Source organism: Humulus lupulus, chromosome 6 (assembly GCF_963169125.1).
Source record: "Humulus lupulus chromosome 6, drHumLupu1.1, whole genome shotgun sequence".
NCBI classification, from domain to species: domain Eukaryota; kingdom Viridiplantae; phylum Streptophyta; class Magnoliopsida; order Rosales; family Cannabaceae; genus Humulus; species Humulus lupulus.
The window spans coordinates 109,506,356-109,525,590 of NC_084798.1; the positions used below are offsets into that span (position 1 = coordinate 109,506,356).

Below are 19,235 nucleotides of genomic sequence, written 5' to 3' on the forward strand. Positions count from 1 at the left end.
ATTTTGGAGTGAAAATTATGGGTTGGTTGTAGGTTTGGAGCGATTTGGGTGTCGGATTGAGTTTGGAAAAAATGCAGAAATTGTTCTCTTTGTAGAGCCAGTCAACTGGCCTAGGGCAGCCGATCAACCGACCTATGATTTTAGAAAGGCGTGACTATTTCTAGTCAGACGGTCGACCGACCTAGTGTTGTGAATTTTTAAGCTATGCAAGTATACGTAATCACATATGTAATAAAATTCGGTAAATCCGATTATCATCTCATGAAGACTAAATTATCAATTACCAAACAACTAATCTTTAGTTTCTATTTGGCTAATGAATTTTTTGATTTGTAAAATCTAAAATAAAAACATAAACGAATGCAAAATGCAAGAGTAAACAAATAAAAAGAACACAAGAATTAAATAAGGAATAAAATAAATTAGGGATTTCAATCTCATTGACTTTCCACTCTACCATGATTAACAATTCTTCTCCATATTGAGATAACAAGTTGTCAAAAATATTTTATAATCAAGTTACTAATTATAAAATTCAACCTAAGTGAGAATTTTCTATATTTTTATGATAAACTCAATATTTAGGAAGCATTAACATCAACAACTTAAAAGCTACACAAACAATCGTGATACTCTCGTTCAAGATTGATTTTATGTGAATTCAATTAGAGCATGTCCTAATACTCTCGTGACAATTTTCAGATTTTGATTCAAACTAGTGAAAATTATGAAATACAATGGCCAATTAATTCTCATAAAATAAGCATAAATTGAAAAGATATTGATAGAGGAAGAATAAAATCAAACTTTGCACTAGGTCATAGTAGAGGTTAAAGTTATTCAATTGAAAATCCTAATACAGAAATTAGTTCATCAACATAGCAAAGAAATCCATAATACCAAAGTTGAACATAAGGAAAATTAAAAAAGAAGAAAAAGAACTGTAGATTCAATCTTTGAAATAGCTCCCAAAACGTTCTCCATGACTCTTCTGATAAAAAGTACTCTCCCAATTCTAAAAAATGATTAAATATTAAACACTACTAATATTTCAACCAAAAAGGACAAAAATGTCCTTCCTCGTGGGTGTGCGGACCTTAGCGCAACGGCTCCAAAAACATGCGCCGCGACCCACCTACGATTGCCCATAATCCAATCGTCTATGTATTTGCCAATGTCGCAGCTCAAATTCATCAATAAATTCCAACGTCGCGACTCCATCGTCTTCAAGAAACAACATCTCTCTACCTTTGAATGCGCCACAGCTCTGCTTACAAGCGTTGCGGCTCAAAATGCCCAATTTTTACAACTCATAATTTTTAACTCTCTTTCACCTCTGGACTCTCTCTATACGTCCAAGAATGACCAAACATCTAACTATGTGTAAAAACACCAAATTTATCCTCAATTTAGCACACTTTACACCACATCCACTTCATCCCTTGATAATTGTTAGATCCTGAAAATCCACCAAAATACAAGCATAATACCACACAAAACCACTTTAAAGATTAAAAACACACCCTAAAACACACTCTAAAATTGTACTAAAATAAACACAACAAACTCCCCCAAACATAAATTCTACTCACCCTCATGTACAAAAGAACAAGAGACTACTCAGAACAGAAAACAAACAAACAACGATAACAATAAATCAAGCCTAAAAGTTATAAATGAAATGCCCATATAGCCTTCAAAAACTCAACCATCACACCAATCAAGAGTTTCAACCAAAATATTTCATCAACACACTTAGGTCCAAATCAAGAAAAACTCTCCTAACCATGATCATTAAATATCCTGCATTTCTATTACTTTATACACATTGAATTCTTATCACACAACCAATTTCATTATCCCATATGATTGCATTACCTACTACTCTCCACTAATGTAGACAACATATGCTCAAGAATCAAAAGGACTATTAAAGCTTATAATGAATGACTTTGGCAAAGGTAGATGAAATGTCATTTTAGGCTCCAAATTACCATAAGCATTCAAACTAAAAAAACCAAACTTATAATACACTTTTAAACCCCAAAAGCATTCCAAACTTTCCCATTCTTTCTTGTTTTAAGAGAGAATTCATAAGCAATTTTTTTCTCTTTTTTCATTGATTTCTAATGATACTACACTCCCCAAACTTATTTATTTGTGTTTTCAATTGGAGTGTAGTTCATTTTCCATATTTTCCTTTTTTTTTTCTCTCTCAATCTTTTTATTTCTATTGAAAACTCTTTCAAACACATACCCCATTACAAACCAACCCCCCAATCATTTTCTTATATGCTCATGGTACAATCAAGGGAAAGGAAAATTTTCAAGGGTTTCAAATAGGCTCAACACTGGTGTCAAACAATAAAACGATTCTCATTAAGCTCAAAATGGGTAACTAGGGATTTAATACATCAAGGTTGGCTTAAAAGACTCAAACGTTCCAAGGAATTACCTAAATCATCTTCTTAAGCATACATTATCAACCTGCATTCAGTGCTGGAGTTGCTGCTCCATCCCATTCTGTCGCACCCAATGGAATCCCCAGCAGCAGTAGACACGGGGGAAATGGGAAAGCCCAAAGGAAATGGGACAATGAAAATAGGACAAGGAATTGCCCCTGACAAGAAGTACGTCTCGCAGTACTCTGAGTATATTGACCTAGTGGACTCCTGGGAGAACATCTTTGTGGCCATAGAACAACACATTCATCACCGAAAGCCACAGCCCATTCGGAGATACAGGGAAAGGTGAGATCCCAAAAAGTTTTGTCGTTTTCATAACAATGTGAGGCACCATGCAAATGAGTGTCACCAACTCATGGATGAGATCAAAAACCTTATCAAACTGGGACAACTCCGCTAGTATGCTCGAGATGGAGCATGTCAGGCCCATGCATTGATCATGGTAATTCCCGTACAACGCATAGCCCCCTAGGCTTTGGGTGTGGTGCCTGCAGCACTACAACATAAGATAGGCCACGGACCTCCCCCAATGAATGGTGGGGACCATCTCTAGAGGACCCACTTGGGGGGCACCTTCCGAGGTTCACAGAATAAGTATACGCAGGCCTTGAACCATGATGATTAGGTGTTGGCACTAGCCCAATTGCCAGCTCAAATGCCAAGGATGACCAGCCAAGTCAACACATTCTCCGAGGACAAAGCTCAGAGAGTGCACTTTCCACCCCACAGTCCTTTGGTAATCGAGAGCCATGCTTCCAATAAGATGGTGGCTTGGATCTTAGTTGACAACGGGAGTTCAGTGAACATCCTGTTCAAGTCAGCCTACGAGGAAATCGGGTTGAACACAAGCAACTTGTCTCCATGCACCTCAACTTTATATGGGCTTTTGGGGGAAGGTCTCATACCGATGGGCCAAATCAAGCTGCCTACGACGCTTTGAGAGGTGCCACCCCAAGATTTTTAGTATTGCACCTTCGTAGTTATGGATTGCTCCTCGGCATATAATGTCATCTTGGGGCGTCCGACCTTGGTGGAGTTCGGGGTAGTTACCTCCATTCAAAATTTGTGCATGAAGTTCCCCACGGACTTAGGGATTGGCACAGTCCAAGGAGACCAAAAAGCAGTGAGGCAATGCTACAATGTGTCCCTCAAGCAACCAATAATGGTTGTTGAGGAATTGGCTCTCGAGCAGCCTCTTCCCGACAAGGTGGAGGTGCACGCCGTTTGATTTGATGAAACCAACGGGTTAGACCTGCAAGTTCAGGAAGATAAGGCTATCAAACCCATGGAGGAAGTTGAGGAAGTGGCCTTGGATGCCTCCATCCTTGAAAGGAAGACCAAGGTCAGAAGGAATTTGAAGGTAGAAGTCTGAGAAGCATTTTGGGATTTCTCCAAGGAAATCAAGATGTTTTTTCCTGGGCTCCCTCCGACATGACCGAAATTGACCCAAATATCATTTATCATGCCTTGAATGTCGGCTGAACGTCACTCTGATTCAGAAAAAGTGAAGAACGTTTGACCAGACCAGGGCAATGGCTTAAAGGTAGAGGTAGACAACCTGCAAGCAAACAGATTCATTCGGGATGCCCAATACCCCAAGTGGGTATCAAATCCGGTCCTCGTACCCAAGTCGAATGGAATCTGGAGGACCTATATAGACTTTTCTGACCTCAACAAGGCTTGCCCTAAATACTGTTTGCCAAAAATAGATCAGATGGCCAATGCCACCTCTAGCTACGAGCTCTTGTCCTTCACAGACGCGTAATTGGGCTATAACAAAATTTCCATGAACTTCGCGGATCAAGAACACACCAGCTTCCGAACTAATAAAGGAGTTTACTGCTATAAAGTGATGCCCTTCAGGTTGAAGAATGTTGGTGGCACCTACCAAAGGCTCGTGAACCGTATGTTCAAGGAACAGTTGGGACAAAACATGGAGGTTTATGTAGACGACATGTTGGTCACGTCTAGAATAGCCTCTAGCCACGTAAAGGACCTGGCAGAAGTGTTTTTAGTACTTCACATGTTTGGGATGAAACTAAATCCCCATAAGTGCACTTTTGGGGTTTCCTCCGGGAAGTTCCTAGGCATTATTCAGTGCTCGGGGGATAGAGGCAAGCCCCGAGAAGATCAAAGCCCTGGTCGATATGCCATCCCCCCAAAAGCATAAGGATGTTCAAAGCCTCACTAGGAGGATCACTACCCTAAGTCGTTTTCTTTCCAAGGCAATTGACAAGTGCATCCCGTTCTTCAACATACTCTGAGGAGGTCAGAGGTTTGAAAGGATGGAGGAATGCGAATAGGTGTTCCAACAACTGAAGGCGCACCTATCAAACCCACCTATCTTGTTGAAGCCCGTAGACGAAGAGCCCTTCCTGCTTTACATGGTTGTCTCAGAGAATGCCATCAGTACCCCCTTAGTATGTGAGGAAGGGCACGTCCAACACCCCGTATACTATGTAAGCAAGAGACTCCTCAGAGCGGAGTCTGATACCCGCTTATGGAGAAGCTGACCTTTTTCCTAATGGTAGCTTCTCAATAGTTAAGGCCATATTTTCAGGTGCATCCTATTAAGGTCCCCACGAACCATCCCTTATGACAAGTCCTCCAAAATTCATAGTCATCTGGGACAGTCCTCAAGTGGTCGATCGAACTAAGTCAGTTTGACATCACATATCATCTGAGGACTACCATAAAGGGATAGGAACTAGAAGATTTCAACACCGAGTGCACAGGAAACCATGATAGACCTGGGGATGCCCTAGTGGTTGGGCCCACATGGAAGCTATATGTAGATGGATCGTCGAATGGAAATGGTGCTGGGGCAGGCCTCATTTTGGTATCCCACAAGGGGCACGAGGTTCACAGCTCCATGAGATTTGGGTTTGACGCCTTAAACAATAAAGTAGAGTATGAGGCGCTCATTGTTGGGCTCCGTGTAGCACTTGAGCTCAAGGCTGAGAGCCTCGAGATTTTTAGTGACTCGAAGCTTGTAGCTAATCAAGTACTTGGGGAGTACCTGGCCCGGGGACAAGAATGGTCGCTTATCTGGCGAAGATCCAAGAAATGCTACACAGCTTCAAAAAAATTCACCATTCGACAAGTGCCACAGGAACAGAACTCTAACGCTGATGTAACGCCCTACTACCTTAGAGCCGTTACTAAGTGAGTTTAAAATGTGCTAACAACTCGCTAAATGAGGTTTTTAGAATAAAAGTGTAACTAAACTGAAATTAAGGCTGTAAACTTGAAAATCCCTTAATTCATTGAAAATTTCAAGTGTCTTACATCTGGGATCCCAAAACACAGTTTATAAAGTATTTACAACTCCAAAACAGTTTTACAAGTGTTTAACTATCAAAATTAGGGTTTTTACAGCCATTTCTCAAAATACCCCAACCAAAGCAGTTGGGCAGGCCAAACATGTACGCGCCGCCCCCACACTCTCCGTACTCATGGCTGGTTGACCTTTTCTTTGCCCTTACCTGCAACACAGAGCACCCGTGAGCCGAAGCCCAGCAAGAAAACTAAAACAGTGTATAACATATGCATAACGTACAGTCATCACAGCAGATAGATCATATCTAGTCAGACAGTCCATAAAATCTAACACATATACGGCCACGCCATCCCAGAAGCGTTACCAAAGCCTGGGATCTCGGTCTACTCCGTAAGGATATCCCATGTATCCATTGGGTCTCACCCTAACCACGAGCACTCCATGTGCTAAGTGGTATTTCCGGCCCCGTTGCCATTCTCGGCCTTCGCCGTTCTCGGCCCTTCGCCGTTCCCGGCCCATCGCTGTTTAATCTGCTTTTACCATATTTAGCATTCTCAAATAACAGTCAAATATACAATCATTCATATTAAGCTACATCCTAGCAACGATACAATTTAGGGTCGCGCCCTACAACAATTCTACGGGCCCAAGCCCTGCTCTACGGGTGCTACAGTTTTCTTACCTGTATCCCGAGCTTCCGATGCCCCAAGGCCGCGAGCATGGTCCTCTAACCCGAGCCTCTCCAAAGACCTAGTCACAACATACATAAAACATCCTTTAATATTAACCAATCCAAAACCACTTCCCGGGATCAATCCCACACTCCCGGAATCCCCAAATTCCTAAAACAATACGTCGGAAACATCCCCCGAACCTCCGGAGCAAAAGCTCAAAATTGCAAAATCCCATATCCTGAAAATAGCCTAGCGCCGCAGCGCTTCCCTAGAGGGCCGCGAAGCCCAGCAAGTCAAAAAGCCTCCCCTGGCCAGAAATAGCCTCGCGCCGCGGCGCCCAAGAACAGGGCCGCGGCGCTCCTTCGCGAACCCAGAAATCTGGGTTTTTCCTTGCGTTTTTCCCGAGCTAAAACCATTCCAAATCATTCCAAACAAGTACCTAAGTTCCAAAATCAACTCAAAACCCCAAAAAAACCCTTTAACAACCTATAAACATCATAGACAACCCCAATCACACAATCATATTCAAAAATCCACTTTTGAGTTTCAAATTTCAGAAACTTAAACCATGGCTTCCAAGACTTAAACCATAGCTTGAAAATTGTAAATCATGCCTCTAAAATCTTAAACCACACCAGATACAAAAATTAAACATGCTAAGGATTCTTACCTCAATCAAACTCAGCTTGAACTCCTCTCAAATCCAGCCTCCAACCTCTTTCCTCTTGATTACCCTAGTTGAATTCCAAGTGAAACCAGCCTTATCCCCTTTAGATTCCACATTCAATCTCTGAAAATTCAGACTTAAATTCAAAAAAACAGAGTTCTAACTCTTACCTCTGAATAACCTTTGCCTAAGCTTGATCTTGATTACTTCAAACCCCTTGATTCTCCTTCCAATACTCAAATTCAGCTTCCTTCTTTTGCTTTTCTTTTGCTTTATCTCTAGGTCTCAAAATTCAGCATAAACCACTACCACCAAGTGTTATACGTGAACCACCCTTTCCCTTCAGCTCAAGCTTATCTATCCCTAGCCAATTGACCATTTTACCCTTCCTTACATATCCCTTCCTAACTAAACCTCAAGGGCTCTCTTGTCTTTTCTTATCTATTACAATTCTACCACTTCTTCCAACCAAACTTGTTACTCTCAGCGGTTACTAACGGTTACACAAGTTACCATTAACTCACAAGAACCCAACTACAAAATCCCCAAAATACCCCTAGGCTCCTCCCGAGCAAAGTATTCAGTCCCGTTGTGAATTTTAAACTAACTAGCTCCTTAGGACCGTCTCGGCACGTGCATCACACTGATACCACCACACTAACGTGGTACAATTCACACAACACAATTATCACATTTATGCCCTCAACAGGCTAAATTTACCAATTTACCCCTATCATGCATACGGGGCCCACATGCATATTTATACCACCTAAACATGCATTCTAATCACATATTCATTTAAATTCATATGTATAAACATGTTAACTCATTTATTGCCCTCCAGGCATGCTAATCAAGGTCCTAAACCTTATCAGCAAATTGGGGTGCTACAGTTGATGCCCTGGCCAGCCCCCGAGGAAGTGGATGCAGTCCAGTCCCAGGAAAATTGGATGGCGCCCATAGTGAAATATCTTGTCTCCACTGAATTACTGTAGGATAAGAAAGCATCTCGAAAGCTACTTTACCAGGCACCATGGTATGTTGTCATGGACAGCAAGCTGTACAGACAGATATTTGTTGCCCTTGCTCCGATGTGTGTCGAGGAAATAGGCCAATATGATACTTCGAGAAGTGCGTGAGGGCTTTTGCAAGGACCACGTCGGGGGGCAGAGCCTCGCCAAGAAGATCTTGAGACAAGGATACTTTTGGCCCACCATGAACGGAGATGTGATGGACTATGTCAAGAAGGGTGACAAGTGCTAACACTTCTCCAATATACCTCGAGTTCCTCCAAATAAGCTCACCCTGATGACTAGCCCTTGGCCCTTTGTTGTCTAGGGGATTGACCTTATCGGGTCATTTCCCATAGGAAAAGGAGGAGTAAAGTACGCAATAGTGGTGGTTGACTACTTGACAAAGTAGGTCGAGGCTGAGCCACTCGCTACAATCACTTCTAAGAAAGCACTAGATTTTGTCATCTAGAACATCGTTTGCCACTACGAACTCCTGAGGAAAATAGTCTTCGACAACAGCTTGTAGTTTGACAGTGAGGTGTTCATTGACTTCAGTCAGCAGCACGGGGTTGTGAAGAGCTTTTCGTCTGTGGCCTATCCGCAGACAAATGGCAAGGTGGAAGCAGTCAATAGGATGCTCAAAGCCACCTTGAAGAAAAGGCTTGAACAGGCAAAATGCGCTTGGCCCGAGGAGCTACCTAGGGCATTGTGGAGTTACTGCACTACTGCCAAGACCTCCATTGACCACTCGCCATTCTCAATGGCCTATGGGTATGAGACCATGCTCCTAGTTAAGGCAACAATCTCCACGCACTAACGGGATACGTATGATCTTAACACAAAACACGCTTTACTTCGAGAGTCCGTGGACCTTGTTGAGGAGCTCCGTGAAGCTTCTCAGCTTCGAGTAGTGTCCTACCAGCATAAAGTAGCCAGGTATGTCAACTCTAGAGTGAAGAATAGAAAGTTTGGGGTTAGAGATCTGGTGTTACGAAGAGTCTTGTTAGTCACCCGAGACCCCGCTGACCCAACTGGGATGGCCCATACCAATTCGAGAGCGTTGTATGTCCAGAGACATACAAGTTAGCCCGACTGAGTGGGGAATTAATACTCCACACCCGAAATGTCGAGCATATGCGCAGGTATTACTAGTGATATGAGCAGTAAATTTATTAATTTTTGTAATCTCCTTGTAGCCTCCAGGCACAATTAATTAAAATTAAGAGATTCTGCTTATATTTTTTAGTTTCCTTTATTTTGTATGTACTACTCGAAGAGCACCCGCTTGCTAGCCTGGACTAGTGAACGCAAACTAGTCTCCAATCACTTGAGGGGCATGGAGTTAGGGCAACCTCGCAGAGTTAGGCCTAGGAAACTAAGCTTGTCAAAAGTGGAGTAAGCCTAGTAACAATGTCCTGAGAATAGAAAAACCTAGGAAACTAAACAGTCTTGAGTCCATGACCTAAAAAACCAAGCTTCTTCAAAGAAAAGTAGGCTTAGCATCTAGGGACTGAAGACTAAAAATCCTAGTAGTGCGAGAACGGACTTAGGTCACCTAACGTGGATATGGCACCCGAGGAGCACTGACCAAATCCTTTGATCTCGAGATGCAAACGGAAGACCGAGTCCTCTTTACTTGAACGTGAGGCATGGACTTAGGTTACCTCCCATGGACACTGGGCTCAAAGAGGAGTGACCAAGTCTCCGGTAAGCCACAATCAAAAATAGCATTGGGAAGTTGATAGGGAAGTTGACCTAGTCGACGAGTGAAGCGTCCCTAATGTCATATGACCCCAAAACTAATTGGCCTGGGAAGTACCTGGTGCCAAATAGTTCCAAGTAAAGCGAGGTTGGGTTTAGCATATTCTCCCAAGGACAGCGCACGCTTGAGGAGTAATTACCAAATCCAAATCCTTGAGATGTGAACAGAAGCCTGAGTCGTCAGTACTCGGGCACGAGCCTAAGTCGCCTAAGACTTAAGTAGAATACTCTGCAAAAAATGGCACTAATTGCCCCAAAATAGCGCGATAATGAACTTAGGGTTACCTTCTGTGGATTCCATGCCCGAGAAATAACAACCAAGTCTCTCGATCTCGAGATGCGAGTTGGGGTCTGAGTCACTACCATTCAGAGTTAGGAATCGACCTAGAGTAAAACCTAGTCTAAGGGCAGTGACCTCAAATCTTGAACCTAGGTCTCGAGTTGTGTACTTGGGGGGCAAATCGAAAGGCCCAAGCTGGCCCATCGGTGACCACGTACTCGAGGGCAGGTAGCTTAGTGTGAATGACCTCCTAGGGACCCGAGTTATTGGGACTCAGTAACACAAGAAGACATTAAAGTTAATTTTAAGGACATCGAGCCTGGAAAACAACAATAAATTTCCTAAGCATCGAGCACTAAGACGAAACCCTAAAATATGAGACCTCCTAAAATACTGAGTCGTTCAAACTCAAAGGCATAGGTTAGCCAAGTGTCGCCACTTGACACCACATCAAAGTTACTCTTAGGACCACGAGCCTAAGAAGAAACACTAAATGCATAAGCGTCTAGACACTGGCAGGAAGATCCTTAAGCTCTAAGTACCGAAGGTGTACCCTGTCCTGAGTTATTGGAACTCGAGGACGCAGGGCTGCGTGAAGTATCACTTGACTTCGTGTTAAAGTTACTCTCAAGGACCATTAGCCTACAAAGCAACACTAAATGCCTAAAATTGTCTCTAAGTACTAAAAGAAGTCGATCAAGACTCAAATCTTTGAGAATCGAACACAAGACCTAAGTCGATGACTTGGAACTCTCGTGAGTTACGTTACGTTGAGTTGAGTTAACAAAGTCCAAGTTGCATATTTACTAAGTGTCAATTCAATGATAAGTGTGCAATCATGGCAATAAAGCAGTGCAAGATGCATATGTTTAAATGGAAAAATATTCACAATAATACTAAGGGGCTCGAGTGTTGATTGTTTATGCCCTAATAAATTAAGGCACGCAGACCTACATAGCTACAAATTTGGTATACAATACTAAATAACTGGGCCCTTGGCCTGAAGGAACCTCTGCCACCAGCTCGATCATAGGATTGGCCTCAGGGATGTGACCCATCACCACAGCTTCCCTCTTCTGAGCTGCCCTGGCCTCCTCCGCCTCAAGGCGTGCCTCGAGCATTGTCCTCATATTGAGATCCTCAATTAATGAGAGATCCATGTCTCTGTTGCTTTGCCACGCAAAAAGAGTGTATTTTCGGTGATCAAATCGAGGTCCTTTTCCAGTTCCTCTGCTTGGAGATGGAGGTCTTCGGCCTCCCTCGCAGAAACTTTGACGCGAGTGGCTGCACGTGCAACGTCCTCCTTGGCCTTGATCAACTCCTCGGTGCAGGCCAAGGACTCTACCTGGCTCAGCCAGAGCTTCTCATGGGTTCGACCCGTGACATCTTCTAATAATTTGGAGGAGGTGTCCTCAATAGTGGATATCTTTAACCGCTCGGTGGCCAGCATAGTCTCCATCTCAAAGGACACGGGCCCTCATGTCCTCCACTTCCTTCTGGAGTTGTGAGTGCTCCTCCAAGGGGATCGCAGTTTCCCAGAACCACTCTTGCTCTTCCGAAGCCTGAGCCAGCTTTTCCCAAGCCTCCATCAGCTCAAAGGACTGCATCATTACAATGTCCCTGAGTCGTTGATTGAAAGCCACAGTCCGCCAAGTTAAAATGTTAAATATGTAAAAAGGAGACGATGAAATAAATTTTACTAAGATAAACACTTGAATACTTACCCTTACGGATGAGTGGTGTCTGGCATCAATCAATGAAACTTCGTTGTCACTACCACAATGAGTGAAGCTGTGAGATGACATCTCGCATAGGGACCCCGCTATCCCTTGAAGGATCTCTGCAGCGAGTGGAGCAGTCTTTCTTCCTACTCTCGACGCGAGGAGATGCTCCAGCTCCTCATAGCTAGAAGGGGCAATACAATCTTGTGGTCGGTCCTCGTGTAAGAACCAAGAAAGGATTTTGAAGTCTTCGCCACCCTCATCAATTCGGGCATTGTAGTACTCAACGACCTGCTTGTACTTCTCGAAATATTCTCCGTCATAATGCTCTGGGAAGATTACTAATTGAGGCCCCCTGACTAGAGGAGATCCAAGCACCTTCAAAGGGACTCCCTTGCCCTTAGAAGAGGATCCACCGTCTTGAGGGGGGAGACCTCGAGGTCAATGACCTCACCAGGAACCACTGTCCTCGGGGTGGGGACTCGTAGAGCAGCTGTAGGAGCTGCTGGGGCCACCGAGGGTGGAGGCATGACGGCTAAAGTTGTGGGCGTCGCGGTTGGCATCGCCAGGAGGTCTATCTGAGAGGGTACTGTCACCCTCTGACGCTTTGACTTGACCAATTTGGACAGACCCATGTTTTCTGCATAAAGGAAACAAATCGGTTAAACACTCGCAAGGGAAGGAAAGCAATAATGACAAATAAAAATGCATGGGAGACTAAGTATAAATCTCCTCGGGAGCCCCACCGCGATCAAGCTCCTTGGAGTGGAGGACGGAATGGGAAAATTCATGGATGAGCCAACCCATCTTCTGCGTCAAATTGGTCTTGTACTAAAAAAACCTAGTGGCATACATAGTCGTCATCTCACCCAGAGGCATGAAACCTTGGGGCTGTCTCTTCCTTCTCAAATGGCGAAGGAATACGTCAATAAGGTCCTAATAGTCTTGGTACTTCTCCTGGGACCAACGACGTCTCGAGATTTTCCCACACTCATAGAGTGAGGGCGAAAAGAAAGAACAATCGGGACTAGTTCCCTCCCCTACGTAGTTATCATAATGAAGAACAATTGGGGATTTACCTTAGGGCATGGAAGATGACTCGATCCCTGCCTCGAGCTCCCCCTCAAGCTCTCCATCTCCATTTGCCTACGCGGCGGCCTTGGAGGCGAGGATGCTCTCTGTATGCTCTTCACGAAGTCATTGCGCATATTCGAATTGTGCCTTAGCCGCCATGTTTTCCGTGTGGAGCCTCGCCTCGTGATGCGATTGCTTCGAGTCTCGAAATCTGGTGATGACCACCGGACTTATACTCTGACCCTCCCACAGTAGCCCATACTGTTAGAGATGGGCATCCTTAACGAGGAAGGTGAGGTCCAACTCCTCATCAAGGAGGGCGTTCATCGCCTTAAACCTTCCGTCAAAAGAATCCCTGAAAGGTGTATGGGGGAAAGGACCTGAAAATGAGATGTTTCAAGACTAAGGATTAGTTATGAGAAGAACATTGTTAGATGAAATGACTCGAGGACAAAAGAACTTACCACCTCTAGCGAAGTCCAGGAGTAGAGTGGGATTGGTCCTCGTTGATAAGCCACTCGCCCAAAAGCCTCTCGCCGCTCAGAGGCTTGTAACTTCTCCTAGGGATTGTGTGCTTCATCAGTGTATAGTACCCATCCTCGTCCCTCCTCTTCAGACATTGCCGAAAGTTGTAGACATATAATATCTTAGCTTGGGAAGGAGCAAGCCAATTTTTTCTCCTATACAGAACATAAAGCTTGGCCAGCACTCGATATCCATTCAGGGACAGCTTGAACGGGGCTATTCCGAGGAACTTGAGGAAGTCAACATAGTACTGGTGCAATGGCAGGGTTGCACCAGCCTGGAGATGAGAGGCACTCCAAGGCCCGATCCCATGGATGATCTCATGCACCCTCTCGTCCTCCTGAGACAAGCGCACCAGCATCTCATGGGTGTCCACTCCGTAATGGATAAGAATCTTCTCCAAAGCACCTCGGTGTTGGAGCTTTCTGGGGATGGCCTCTGCCTCAGATCCTACGGTGGTTCATTTCCATTGGACTCTCATTTGCTGCTTCCTCCAAGATGCCAACTCGGAGGGGTCTTGTTGCCGCCAAGGGAAATTTCTCTCGCACCACAAGGGCTTGACTGCTGCAAGCCACTAGCTTCCCTTTCTGGGATGTTACTCAACTTCTCGAGCCATTTGTATAATTTTTTTTGTCAAAGGCGTAGAACCCTTGTGTGTGTAGTTGGTAGAACTCCTCGGACATCTGAAACAACAAACCAAATAGCTAGCACCTTGCCCCAAAGAAAGATGGGTCAAAACAAGAACCCCTAAGATAACTGCTCGAGGAGAAGAGTGAAGAAATTATATGGATGAGGGTTGTCCTAGGGGTCAAAGAATTGACACCGGAGAACACCACTTGAAATTATGAACATCGCCAAAATCTAGGAATTTTCCAAATTTTGATCGAATGTCCAGAAAGGAAAAAGTTGCTGAAGGTGTGCGCTGAGCCATTTTGACCACTTCTAACACCAAAATGTGGCTGAAAAGACCTATAGAAGGTCCAAACAACCCCAAAAATACCACAAAAGCCCGTTCCCAAACATGCATCTAAACTCTCAAATTAAACTCGGCACAAACATAAAACCAGTAAATACTTACTCGAGAAGTAGTGTCGATAGGTGTTGAAACGAGTTCAAACACTGAAGAATCGCTTGCTGTTCGCTCAAAAGTAAGACAATTCTTGCCAACCGTCTAGAATTGCAGAGGGAGATCTGGGATAGATGAAGGACTGGGAAGCTTGGGAGAAGAGAGAATTTTGGAGTCAAATGGTTGAAGTGCATACTGAGAGGCGGTTCTCGAGTTTTATACTCACAGAACCTGGGGTGGAAGCAATCTCACCTTGGCCGTCAAATTACCTACGATGTAGGTACTCGAGAACGATCCAACAGTAAGAATTTAAAAGGCACGGATCATGATCATTAGCTTTGGAAAAGGATTCCTTGGGCACAAAGCGAGAGGACGCTTGGGGTACGAATTTGACATTTTGGGCTGTGGATTTGACCCTTTATTAATTGCATGGATTGATGGTCCCAGCAATAGGGAGTCAACACATGGCGTAACTTTCTAGAGTGACGTCAAGGGAAGCCCAAGAGTCTCCCCCCCCCCCCCCCCCACCCCTGAAGAACTTTTTGAATTACTCCTCAGTGTAAGTCTCCACTGTTCGAGGATGAGTTAAGACTTGGGGGGTAAATGTTTTTTGTGTTTTTTCCATAAGACAGGTGGAAATTAGGATTAATTAGCGACAAGTCATGAAGTTCTCGAAGTGTGGGCTCTTCCAAGAAATCCAGTCCGGCCAAGTCATGGATGTCTCCAAGTGAGGCCATGCGTCAAGGTCTGCCGATGAGGTGAGAATGTCTCTAGGTGAGGCCACGTCCCGAGCCTATCTTCAAGTCATCGATGTATCCGAGTAAGGTCATTCCATGAGGCATGTCCTCGAGGCGAGAATGTCTCCAGGTGAGGTCATATCCCATGAGGTTCTCTTCACTTGTCCATCTCTCATGTCCAAGATTCTGGTCCTCGAACCTGTAGTCAATGCCAGGTGCCAGTCACTATGGGTATGGGCCACTAGAGGATCATCTGACAACTTATGGTGAGCCTTGATTAGTGGTTTCAAGTTCATACCCTCAACAATTGGCACTTCCCACAACGCTGCCTGACACGGGGAAATGTGTGCTACTGTCAAAGGCATGTTCCTCGTAAAGTTGGTGAACAACTTTCTGCAACGGGCCCCGTGCAATTCGCCTGGGTCGTGGTCTTTATTTAGTGCAACCCTTTTTTAACTCAATATTAATACCCCAAGATGGGGGAATTTTGTATTAATTGTAGATGATTAACATTAATGACCCCAGCCTCTATAAATAGGGCTAGGGTATCTCCTTGTAAGGGGTTTGGGTTTTTAGAGAGAGAAACTTTGTAACTCAGTGCAATATATATGCTACCTGAGAACCACCATTGAAGCTTGCAAAAACAAGCTTCAAACTCACTAAATACCATAGACTCGTGGACTAGGGCTCTCTTATAGCTTGAACCACATAAAAGTCCTGTGTTCTTTTGCATTATTTTCTTTATGCTCTCAAATTTAGTTGATAGCGAAAAAGGCAGTCAACACACTTTTTCACGGTTTAAAAATAGAAGGAAATTACAGAATAAAGATTTAACCTAAAAACTAAGCAAAGAAAATAAAAACAACAAAAAATAGTTCCCAAAAATTCAAATTATTCAAAAATAAAAATTAAAAATAAAGCAAAATTTAAAGTAACCATTGGGATGCCTCCCAAATGCGTTGTTGTTAATGTCATATAGTCAAACGCTGACCTTCTTATTAAATTCAATTTGGATCCAAGCCACCTATAAAGTCTGTGAGAGCCATAGTTTCATGAGAAGACACTCATTTCTTGATATTGCAAATTGGTGGGACTTTCCACCGCTCATGTAACAACTAAGCTTTCCCACTAACGAACCTTTTCAATCGATGATGCACTGTTCGACTACCAACTTGAGCAATGGCCTTTCTCTTGGTAACTTCCACCTTACTACCACCTCCTATTATCACATCCACTCTACAACAAGTTGGAATTTCAGTTGCTGCAAAAACATTAAATGTTACCTCATCTTGTAGCACGCGCAGTTTCCACTCCCCTCTTTGTACATCAATTAGCGCTCTTCCGGTAGCTAAAAATGGCCTCCCAAGAATAATTGGAATATTTTCATCTTCCTCAATATCAAAAATAATAAAGTCTGCGGGAAACATTAATTTGTCCACTTTCACCAATACATCCTCAATCACTCCCCAAGGATGTTTAACTCAACGATCCGCCATTTGTAGGGATACGGTAGTAGGGCGAGCTTCTCCCAATTTCAACTTGTGGAAGATCGATAGAGGCACTAGATTCACACTAGCCCCTAAATCACATAAATCCTTTGTCACCACTTAACTCCCTATAAAGCATGGAATCGTGAAACTACTAGGATCTTTAAGCTGTGGCGATAATTTCTTTTACAATATTACACTGCACTCCTCAGTAAGCGCAAATGTCTCGTATTCCTCCTTTCCTTTTCTTTGATAAAATTTCCTTCAAGAATTTAAGGTAATTTGGCATTTGCTCAAGCACCTCGGAAAATGGAATATTTATGTGAAGCTTCCGAAAAACTTCTAAAAATCTAGCAAAATGCTTTTCAAGATTGTTTTTCCGGAGCCTCTGTGGAAATGGAATTTTTATGTGGTGCTCAAAACTCATTGGTGACTTCTTCCTCTCAAGGTTCTTTGTAACCTTTTCTTCTACCTTACCCTCTTTCTTAGAATCCATTTTTGGTGGAATACTAGACTTATCAAATGACTCTTCCAACTCCTTACCACTCCTCGAGGAGATTGCATTGCATTGCTCCTTAGGATTCACCTCAATAAAACTTGGCAAATTTCCTTAAGGTCTGCTTTGTAACAAATTTTCCAATTGACCCACTCTCATTTCGAGAATTCTGATGGATTATTGAGTTTCAGTCATAAACTGATCTTGGGAGTTGGTCAAGATCAACAGTGCAGCTTGTAACTCATTTGGCTTCTCTTCAGAAACTGGTGGCCTAGGTGGCAACGCTGGAGGTTGAGGCATGATCTGGTGGGATTGAGGTTGGAATTGAGGTTGCTGGCTCTGATTATTTCTCCATGAAAAATTAGGGTGATTTCTCCACCCTAGATTAAATTATTTGGTAAAAGGATTGTTGGCTTGCCTATTAAAATTACTCATCATGTTGACTTTCTCCATAAGGACGGTGTTATTGAACTTTGTTGTCATACACTGCTCAAATTAGTGAGGACCGCCAAAAATTTCACACCCTATCATAACCGAATGTCATTGGTTGATATTGCATTCTGCTGTAATTGCTTAGTCAATGTCGCAACTTGAGCAGTCAAAGCAGTGATTGCATCTAATTCATGAACCTGAACTACCTTTTAGCTACTAGTTGCATGCTCATCAGACCATTGATGGTTGTTTGTAGCCATATCTTCCAACAACTCATATACCTCGATGGCACTTTTACTCATAAATGCCCCTCCAGCTACGACATCAATTATGGTGCGAGTAGTACCACACAATCCATTGTAAAAGTTGTGGACCAACATCCACTTTTCAATATCGTGATGAGGACACTTTCTCAATAGTTCTTTAAACCTCTCCCAATAGTCATATAAAGATTCCCCCTCAAGCTAGTAAAAATTATTGATCTCCTCCTTTAATTTAGCAGCCTTTGATAGAGGAAAGAACTTGGTAAGGAATTTCTGAGCCAACTCCTCCCAAGTATTTATAGAATTGTATTGAAGGGAGTTCAACCAACTTTTAGCTCGATCCTGCAGTAAGAATGGGAATAGCCTCAATCTGATTGCATCATCGCTCACCCCATTATATTTGAACGTTGCACATAGCTCCAAAAAATTTGTTATGTGCATGTGAGGATATTCTGAGGAGAGTCCACCAAACTGAATTGTGAACTGGACCATTTGTAAGATTGCTGGCTTGATCATAAAGTTGTTTGCAGGAACCATTGGTGGGCTAATGCATGAATGTACTCCCGTAACAGTAGGGAGTACATAATCTCTTAATGTTCGGGCATTTTGGTCCTCAGCAGCATTAAAATTAGGCTCATTATCCCTGACATCACCCATACTGATTTCTGGTCTTTTTTGTCTCTCAATCTGCTTGAAGTTCTCTCTATTTAAGGATTAATAGGAACTAAACTGTCAGATCCCCTTCTACTACACATATAACAACAGTGCCTGAAACCGAGATTGCAAAGCTCACACCAACCAAATTAGTAAAATAAATAAATAACAAACCAAATCAGAAATAAAATTAACTATTTTGATATTAATAGAATTTCAACCCCTGACAACGGCGCCAAAAACTTGTTGCGAGTTTTAAGATACGTAATCGCAAATGTAATAAAATTTGATAAATCCGATATCATCCCACGAAGACTGAATTATCAATTACCAAACAATTAATCTTTAGTTTCTATTTAGCTAATGAAATTTTTGGTTTGTAAAATCTAAAAGTAAAAACATAAACGAATGTAAAATGCAAGAGTAATCAAATAAAAAGAACACAAGAATTAAATCAAGAATAAAGACAACTAGGGATTTCAATCTCATCAACTTTCCACTCTATCATTTACTAATGCAAGATTAACAATTCTTCTCCATATTGAGATAGCAAGTTGTTAAAAACATTTTATAATCAAGTTACTAATTATAAAATTCAACCTAAGTGAGAATTTTCTATATTTCTATGATAAATTCAACA

General features: G+C 42.9%; 1 non-coding gene across 1 annotated transcript; it reads left to right on the top strand.

The window, feature by feature from the left end:
* Window positions 1-18,068: 18,068 nt before the first annotated feature.
* Window positions 18,069-18,175, top strand: LOC133787723 (small nucleolar RNA R71). Its single transcript, XR_009872725.1, has one exon. It is a non-coding gene; the product is annotated as a small nucleolar RNA R71 (small nucleolar RNA).
* The last annotated feature ends 1,060 nt before the right edge of the window (window positions 18,176-19,235 follow it).